Here is a 9324-nt window from a genome sequence, read left to right as displayed (position 1 = left end):
CAGTTGGCTCTGCTATGAAGAATGTCCCGTTTTCAGGGACAGCACACTTACACATCCATGGGAAAATCCAACCACCACAGCACTTTCACAAATAAAATAAAGCTACCAAAACGTCACATAGCACATGATTCTTAGAGAGACCCAATGAACAATGTGGGCAGAGAACAGAAAAGTTACCCCAGTTATATCCGTTCTTCACTTTACGCTCCTGGTTAAAAACTGTTCGTTTGCAGCATAAGGAATATTCTACACAGCTGGTCACCGCCATTCCACGCTGGCTGTAACAATTCATTTTAAAACAAGATCCCACAAACCGTAATAGGCTTTACAAAAAGGGGAGGATGTGGGTGGAATCACTCCTATTTTTAAAAATGTTCGCTAGAACTACTAAAAAAACCTCGCATTTACAAAATTGTTGATAAAAATATTCCTCTGAATTGTACAAGAAGGTTACGGGGGACCACAGAGCACTTGTGCAGATTAATCAGATTTGTCTTCCTTGTCTGCATCGGCAGTGGGTTCCTCGTCCTTGGTCTCGATGTTCTCGGAGGGCAGGTCTTCCTTTGTAGCCTCCTTACTGGCATCGTCATTCTTTCCCTTCGCTCCCTTTTTACCTTTAGCGGCAGCCTTCTCCTTAGCTACTTTCTTTTGTTTGGGTTCTGGTTTAGGAGGGGCAGGTGTTGTAATCTATCTATACTTGTTTGATTATTTGGTTATGTTAAGAATGTTAGAACCAGAAATGATGATGTCATAGAATGTTACAGCTTGAGCAAGGCATTACAGAGAGGACTGTAGGTCTGCGTGGATGTTTCCTCAGGTTGATGCTGATATCAAGACCTTCAATAAAGCTCATTGAGTTTACTACAAATTGGGATTTTACATCATTTCACTGGCGACGAGGGCCTTACCTGATTGGGGACAGGTTTTCAGCATCAAATCCCCTATCACTTTTACTGGATTGGAAAACGAACTTTCTGACGAACCTGCAACTGAAGATAACGGATCTTTAAACTCATTTCTGGACTATTTGCTTTGGATTCTCACGTCAAGGAGTCAATTATCATTTTCCAGAAATATCGTGAGTACAATTGCTGTTGGACATTGTTTATGTTTATTCATTTAACCAAACTCTGGATATTGTACTCAATGACTTGGGCTAACTTCATCTTGTGAAGCGTTTTTAAAAAAAAAAATTATTATCTTTTTTCGCTCACTATATTGACGATTTTAACTTTACTGTGTATTACTGAAACGTTTCAAGTTTCAAGACTTGAACTGTCACAGCGCAGAGCATCGGCATCTTTCAAACTTACCGAGCGTGAGCGCAGAACGTGGACAGAATCATCTGCATGAGCCGGTGATCACTAACGATCGGAGTCCTGCGCACACATCGTTGAAGGGTCGCTGTGCATTCTTGGTAATATCTACTGCATTCTGGGTAGCCAACAGCAACGTCATTACGTAGAGCACGCCGATCCTGTGGCCATTTTGATTTCCTTGCGTCAAGTGTTGCTTAGCAACCACCACCGAAGCGGAAAATTTCACATTTTAGAGAGCACTTACGGAGAATCACCACAGAGGTTGGAAACTTCCCTTTCAGCGAGTGCTTAAGTTTTGGGATATTTGCATTTTCTTTTCTTTATTTTCTTAAATTATTTGGACTTACAAACTCTTAGGTAAAACCGAATATTGAACTTATGACTACTGTTCCTTTCTCAATTAACCCTGTGAGATGAAGAGACAACGGTGACAACTTTACTTATTTTAATTCTTTGTTTTTGAGACGAAGAGACAATGGTGACAACTTTACTTATTTTAATTCTTTGTTTTTTAAATTAACTTGACAACGGTGACTACATTATTTGTTTTAATTATTTATTTTCTTGGACTGTTGTGACACTTTCAATTTAATTAGTTGCACTTGACTTTAACATATTTATTATGGCTTCTGCTACTAGTATGTCGCAACCACCTGCTTTTCTTTCAGAGAAAGGTGTACCGATTTTACCTTGGAAACGCTGGAAAAATGTATTTGATTCCTATATTGTAGCGATTGGGGGTGAACAATTTTCTGCGTTTCGGAAACAAGCTGTATTATTACACAATCTTGGTGTGGAAGGGAGAAATGTTTATGACAGCATAGATCCTATTACTTTAGGCAATGGTGAAGGGGAACCTAGTGATGTATATGCTATGTCTTTATTAATGCTAGAGCGCTACTTTGGCCCTAGAATTAATGTTGTCTTAGAAAGACATACATTCTTTACTAGAGTCCAGTGTGCTAGTGAACCTGTCAAGAGTTATGTTGGCTCACTTAAGACATTAGCCAGAACTTGTGATTTTGGAGAATTATCAGACTCATTAGTCAGAGATCAATTAGTGCGATGCACTAATAGCACTAGAGTACAAGAGAAGTTGCTGTCGAAAAACCCAACTCTAAGAGAAGCAGTTGCTATTGTTGAGGGGATGGAGAACACATCTTCCTGGGTTAAGGCAATGAAGAAGAGTCATGATGTTTCTGATAAGAAAGAGAAAGAACCTTTGAGTAGTATACATGCTCTTACCATAGATGAGAACTCAGAGGAAGTAGTATCTAAGGTTTCCTCCTTCCAAAAACATAAGAAGGTTGAGAAAGATTCACACACACCTAATTTGAAATCTTCAACTGTTAAATCTGAACGTGAATCATTAGGAACAACAAGTTTTGGCGGGAACTATAGTAGAGAGAAGAATGTTAAGGAAGCTCCCAAGTTGAAATGTTTCAGGTGTGGAAGCTTTTCGCATCTCTCTATTTATCCTCAGTGTTTTGCAAAATATTCTGTTTGTATGAAGTGTGGGATAAAAGGACATTACGCCAGTGTATGCGGGTCATTCCAAAATGGATCAACGCAGAGTGTGAGCAAGAATACTGACATTGTACGTACTGTCATTAACTGCATCGGTCTTGATTGTAGTCAAAATGATAATAAGGACGTTTCCTTTTCTGAGGATACAGCAATGGATGGTAATATGGTTAATAGTGTACGCATTGAGGATGGTCTTGTGGATGCGGATGAAATTTCATTACCTGAATGTGATATTTTGGTTGACAATTTTAAGTTCGTTGTTTTGGCAGATTCTGGGTCTCCTTTTACCATGATAGGTAATAAACAATGGGATGAGGTTGTGGGTATGGAGAATGTGGCGTTATCTAAACCTGACATTAATCATGTAGGTTATAACAAAACCAAAATTAATGTTTTTGGATATATTGAAGGGTGCATCAAATTTAAGGACAGAGTGACGGTCGGGAAAATTTAAGTTGCAGAAAGAGGTGATAATCTGCTTGGATGGAGACATCAAAGAGACTTGGGGATTATGTTGAATCCTAGAGCTAGGAACCCAAAAGATCAGGTTATGTTGATCAGTTGCGAGAGTGTTCAGAATATTTCAAAGGGTTTAGGAGAAGAATACTTCAATACATTTCCTGAAGTATTTTCTGATGACCTGGGTTGCCTCAAAAGTTTTGAGCATTGTATCATTCTAAAAACTAATGCCATACCGGTGTTGCATAAAGTAAGGAAGGTGCCTAATATGATGATGGGTCCTCTTAAGCTGGAGTTAGAGAGATTGTTGAAATTGGATGTCATTAAAGAGATTGAGGCATCAGAATGGTTGGCGCCGATTGTTTTCTCTCCAAAGGATGGTGGGACCAACGTCAGGATGTGTGTGGACTTGAGAAGTTTAAATGAGTGGATCTGGGTAGACAGGCAACCCTTACCTAACATCTCGGAGTCTCTTAGTATCCTCAAAGGAGCACGGATATTCAGTGTTTTGGATTTGTCATCCGCTTATCATCAGGTGCCCTTACACAGAGATTCTAGGCACCTTACTTCTTTTGTCACTCCTCTGGGAGCATACTGTTTCAAGAGAATGCCCTTCGGGTTGGCGTCTGCGGCAGTGTGCTTCCAGAGAGTGATGAAGAAAGTTTTGGACGGCATTGAGGGCATAATGTTTTTCCAAGATGACATCTTGATTTATGCTGGTGATAGTGAACAGCATAGTAATATCTTGGTTAAAGTACTAGAGAGGTTGAGAGATAATGGTTTGACAGTTAAACGTGAGAAGTGTCGAGTTGGTCTGGAAAGTGTGACATATCTTGGTCATATGATCTCAGGTAAGGGGATACAACCGAAGTTAGAATTAGCGCAGAGTATTTTAAATGCTCCTATATCTAGATACAAGGATCAGGTGAAGTCTTTCCTTGGACTTGCGGAGTTTTATTCGAAGTTTGTGCGTGGTTTTCCAAGTGTGACTGAGCCTAGCAGGCTATTGTTAAAGAAAGGATCACATTTTTTTTGGTCTGGTAGTTGTCAAGAAGCGTTTGATGTTATCAAAAAAGAAATTGGTAATATGCCTACTTTAGGACATTTTGATGCCAAGTTAAAAACTGTTTTGTCTACTGATGCAAGTTTGAGAGGTCTGGGACCTGTGCTCTCTCAGTATGTTAATAGTGAAGAGAAGACTGTTGCTTTTGCTTCGCGTGCACTAAAAGTGGCTGAGAGGAATTACTCTTGCATAGAGAGAGAAGCTTTAGCGGTGTTTTGGGCTGTACAACATTTTAAGTTCTATTTATGGGCATTCCTTTTCTTGTGCGATCAGATCATCGTCCCTTGGTTCAAATTTTCTCTTGAAGACACAATGATAACATTACTCCCAGGATAAAGAGGTGGAGTGAGGGATTGCAAGAATATAATTTCAAGGTGCAGTACTTGCCAGGAGTCAATAATAAGTCTGCAGATTGCCTTTCACGGTTGCCTATAACTATGGATGATGATATGAATGAAGAGGAGAGTATCTGTTGTGTGAGTGAAGTTAATGTTTTGTGGACAGCAGAATCTTCTCTGACCAAGGAAGAGTGGGAGCGTGGTGTTAGTGAAGATGATGTTCTTATGAGGTTAAAGTTGTGGATTAGTCAAGGTTGGCCTGAATACAAAGTTTTAGACCAAGATTTAAGGTCCTACTGGACTGTGAGAGATGAACTGTCTTTTGTTGGAGGGAATATAATGAGGGGTGACAGGATTGTTCCTCCGAGTAAATTTTGGAGCAAGATTATCAACTCCGCTCATGATGGGCACCTAGGAAGGAGTCTTACCAAGAGTCGAGTAAGGGAAAGACATTGATGGCCTAGTATGGACCACATGGTTGAGGAGGTAGTAAAAGATTGCGTTACTTGTGCGACTAGTGACAAATCACATGTAGTCAAACATGCACCTTTGTCTCCTGTGGAGGTCCCTGACATTGTTTGGTCCAATTTGGGTCTTGATATCATGGGACCATTTGAGTTATTACCTTCCTATGAACGTTTTGTTCTTCTGTTAGTTGATTATACATCAAAATGGGTAATCACAAAGTGTCTTCCCTCTGTCAACACGAGGTCTGTAGTGGAGTTTCTAAAAGATGTATTTGCCACTGAAGGTTTACCCAAATTCCTAGTAACTGACAATGGTCTACAATTTACTTCTCAAGAGATGTGTGACTTTCTCAAAGAGAACAATATAATTCACCAAAAAACTGCTTTATATTCTCCACAAGCCAATGGTTTGACGGAGCTGATGAATAGATTAGTCAAAGATTGTGCTCAGCGTGCTCTTAGCACGAGGTCATCTTTTACCAACATTTTGAGAGAGAAGTGGTGGGCACATCGTACCACTCCCAATGCTATCACTCTCAGGTCTCCTTTTGAGGCATTGAGAGGAAGGAAAACAATTTCTAAATTGAATCCCAACTGGTTAGCACATTGTCAAGATCACGGTTTGACGTTGGAGGAGCGGCGTTCCAGGATTGCTGATTATCAACAAAAGTATAAAGTAGAGTATGATACCAAAATGCATGTTGGGAATAGGAAATGGAATGTTGGAGATTGTGTTTTGGTAAAGAATCCCAGACACACATTAAAGGGCATGAGCACCTTTATTGGTCCATACAAGATTGTCCCTATTAAGAAAAATGTTGTGACTGTAGATAATGGAAATACTTGGAATATGTCAAGATTAGTAAAATGTAAAGATTAACAGAAGCAAAATTGTGGAGATATGAATCCTATGAAGGCACTTGTGGAGATTCCTTTAAGATCTTCTCATAGGTCTCGATCTGTGCCTTTAAAATTCAAGGATTATAATCTCAGTTAGTTTCTAATGTTTACTGTAGATCTCAGAAATTCATGAATACAATTTTTAAGATTATGATCTCAGTTAGTTTCTAGTGTTTACTGTAAAACTCAGAAATTCATGAATACAACTTTATAATTTTTTAGTTCTCTTCATGTTTATTTGTTTTATTTTATTTTCCTTTAGGTAGGAGGATGTGTGTTGTAATCTATCTATACTTGTTTGATTATTTGGTTATGTTAAGAATGTTAGAACTAGAAATGATGATGTCATAGAATGTTACAGCTTGAGCAAGGCATTACAGAGAGGACTGTAGGTCTGCGTGGATGCTTCCTCAGGTTGATGCTGATATCAAGACCTTCAATAAAGCTCATTGAGTTTACTGCAAATTGGGATTTTACATCATTTCAGCGGGTTTAGACGATAACCGTGCAGATCTCCTCTTAGGCTCATCCTTGGCAGCTGCATCATTGACCTTTCGCTTGGGCATCTTAAGGAGTGTCGGTGATATCGGTCACTAGCGGGAAACCTGTCTCATAGCATACCATTTTAAATGGAATCTGCAAAGGCATATGGAAGGGTGGAATTCCAACATTCCTGATTATGTTATTCAAGAATGGGATTTTGCTCTCATCAATGGCAGTTTTTGCACAACTTAGTTGTAGCTAGGTGTGCAAAATAAATGGGAATTCATCCATTCATAATTAAGTTGAAAGAAACCCATGATTATTGTATTCTCAAGATACTGTAGTCATGGACATCATTTAGGGGTCTCCAGGAGTCACAGTTGCGCCGCCTGCTACCCCCAGCACTGCCTTTGCGACCCCTGACCTTAGAGGTGGCAAAATCAGTTCCAAGAACACAGGGGTGTTTTGCATTATCAGAATCAGGCCGTAACCTCATTTTCTGCAAATTTTAATTACATTAATAGTGAATAATAGTTTATTATTTACTATTAGTGTAATAAAAAGTAGAGCAGTAAGGTCTAGATATTGACTGGCATCTTAGATAACAATAATAAAATGGTTTTAATGTGTGTTGTGTGCGTACATGTGGGTGAGACTGAGTTTTGGTGAAAGAGCATGTATATGTATGAGCATGTATGTTTGTATATGTGATCATGGATGGGTGTGTGTATGCATCAAAATAAGTGAATACGATTAAGTGAGTCAGAGTAAAGGTGAGTGAGAAAGTGTGAATGAGGGATTAAGGGTAAGAGGGAGTACACAAAAGTAGGTGAAAAGGAATGAGTGAAAGTCAGTGCTAACAATAGAATGAGTGTGAATTCGTGAATGTAAGTGAGCATGTGTTGTTATGCCAAGAGATCCACTGTTGGACCTGGCATGCTCCTTGGCATATAGAAGTACCCTTGACAAAATGTTGGCAATGGAATACTGGAGGAAATACTGGCATATGGGATACCCTCTGCAAATGATACTGTTGGCATGCTGTAGGTACAATTTGGCAAGGAACACCCATGACAAAATTCCAGGGCTGGCCTCCTGGAGGAAATTCTTGGCATATTTGGCACATATGGCAAATTGCTTTTGATGGCACATTGGAGGAAATTCTTGATATATGGGAAGACAACTGCGGCAAGGTTGTGGGCTATCCATGACAGAATGTGGTCCTTGACATATTAGACATAACCTTTGACATAAGTGACCCCATAATGCCATAGAAGTATTATTAGGAAAATAACATTCTTCCACTGGCATTTTGTAAGTAATGTTTGGGCAAAATGTTGGTCCTTCTAATAGAGTTAATTCTTGACATAAGGGAGCACCCATAGGACATTTTAAAAACTTAATTAGGTGAACTCCTGAAGAGTCACATTTCACTAGCTTGGCACACCATGAAAGGACTTGAATATTTAGTGATTTTGTTTTAGAGTTTATGGCTTTTTAGCAGATGTAAAAACTGTGCATTAAAATGCACTAGTAAAGAACATGTTTTTCAAACTGTTCTCAGGAAAGAGAAACCCACACCTTTGCTCTCCCCTAGAAAAATATATATTATTAATTATGCAATAACCTAACTTTAGCAATGTTACTTATTGTCGTTTCATGAGGAATGCAGATATGTGACGTCACTTCTTGGTATGATGCAGGGTCAAAGTGTTAAATATTGGTCAGATTTGTTAGCATGAGCTGAAAACCATTTTGTATTTCTGGCCTCCATTTTGTTTGCCATGTGCTCTGTCCTACCTTTCTGTTAACTGCTCTTGTAGCCTGCCTAGAGACAAACTATGTTTAGTATCTTCCCTTTCGCACATGCCCAGAAGGGTCTAGCTAGTAGAATGCACCTGCCTCTCTAGTATAACTGTCAGGCTATTTTTGCTGCTGTATGGAGTAGTAACTCTCCTCCCACTTTGTAGAGCAAGTAGATCTTGTATGCCCAACTTAGTCATTTTGCATGCTTACATCAGCCATGACTGCCCCTTAGTCTTATGCTGAGTATGTAACCCTTAGCATATAAAAGCCTGTGTTTCCTGTAATCCTCAGACTGCCTCATTCAGTTGCTAAGGCGTCTATGGACGTAGTCTCAACTGATTTGAGTTTAATAAAAATGCTCTTTTATATTTCAGCTTCTGTGCCAATTTCTTCTTTGTTGGTTTAAATAGACTAAGTATCAGTGGAACCCCTGAGAAGTGGAATTTTGATTACTACAGTTTGGCGCTCCATCGTGGACCTCATCAGAAGTGACTATCTGAGGGAGTGATCTTGTCAGGAGACAGAAATCTACTGAGGAGGACAGGACAGGATTCTACTAAGGAGGTACTCTGTGCACGGAGATTCTGGGGATTCTCTGTCTCTGCAGACCAGTATATATTTCTGATCTCCCTGATTTTGCTCCTCCACATGATGTCACCCCTGACTGAGAACCTTTTTGACGTGAGTATTTTTTTAAAAAAGACTGTTAGGTCATTTAGAACTTGGCAGTTAGAATTTGGACAACCATTTGTTTGGTAAGAACCGTTTTGCGGCACTTGTTGTAGGTTTGAAATCCGATTGGTAAGATAGTCTTGGAACACTTACCCGGGACCCGATTGGTAAGCTTAGTTTAGGTACACTTACCCGGGAGCTTGATTTTGAACATGAATATGAGATGAATTTGAAATTGGTCAAGTATTGTATGAAAAAACATATATTTGTTGCAACATATATAGGCAGGT

At 39.4% G+C, this 9324-nt stretch overlaps 1 pseudogene; it reads right to left on the bottom strand.

Annotated features, from left to right (window-relative positions):
• Nucleotides 1-251: 251 nt before the first annotated feature.
• Nucleotides 252-6676, bottom strand: LOC144771926 (non-histone chromosomal protein HMG-14-like; annotated as a pseudogene).
• Between the last annotated feature and the right edge of the window lie 2648 nt (nucleotides 6677-9324).

The sequence above is a fragment of the Lissotriton helveticus genome, chromosome 8 (assembly GCF_964261635.1).
Source record: "Lissotriton helveticus chromosome 8, aLisHel1.1, whole genome shotgun sequence".
NCBI lineage: Eukaryota > Metazoa > Chordata > Amphibia > Caudata > Salamandridae > Lissotriton > Lissotriton helveticus.
This window is presented reverse-complemented; position numbering and strand designations above follow the sequence as displayed.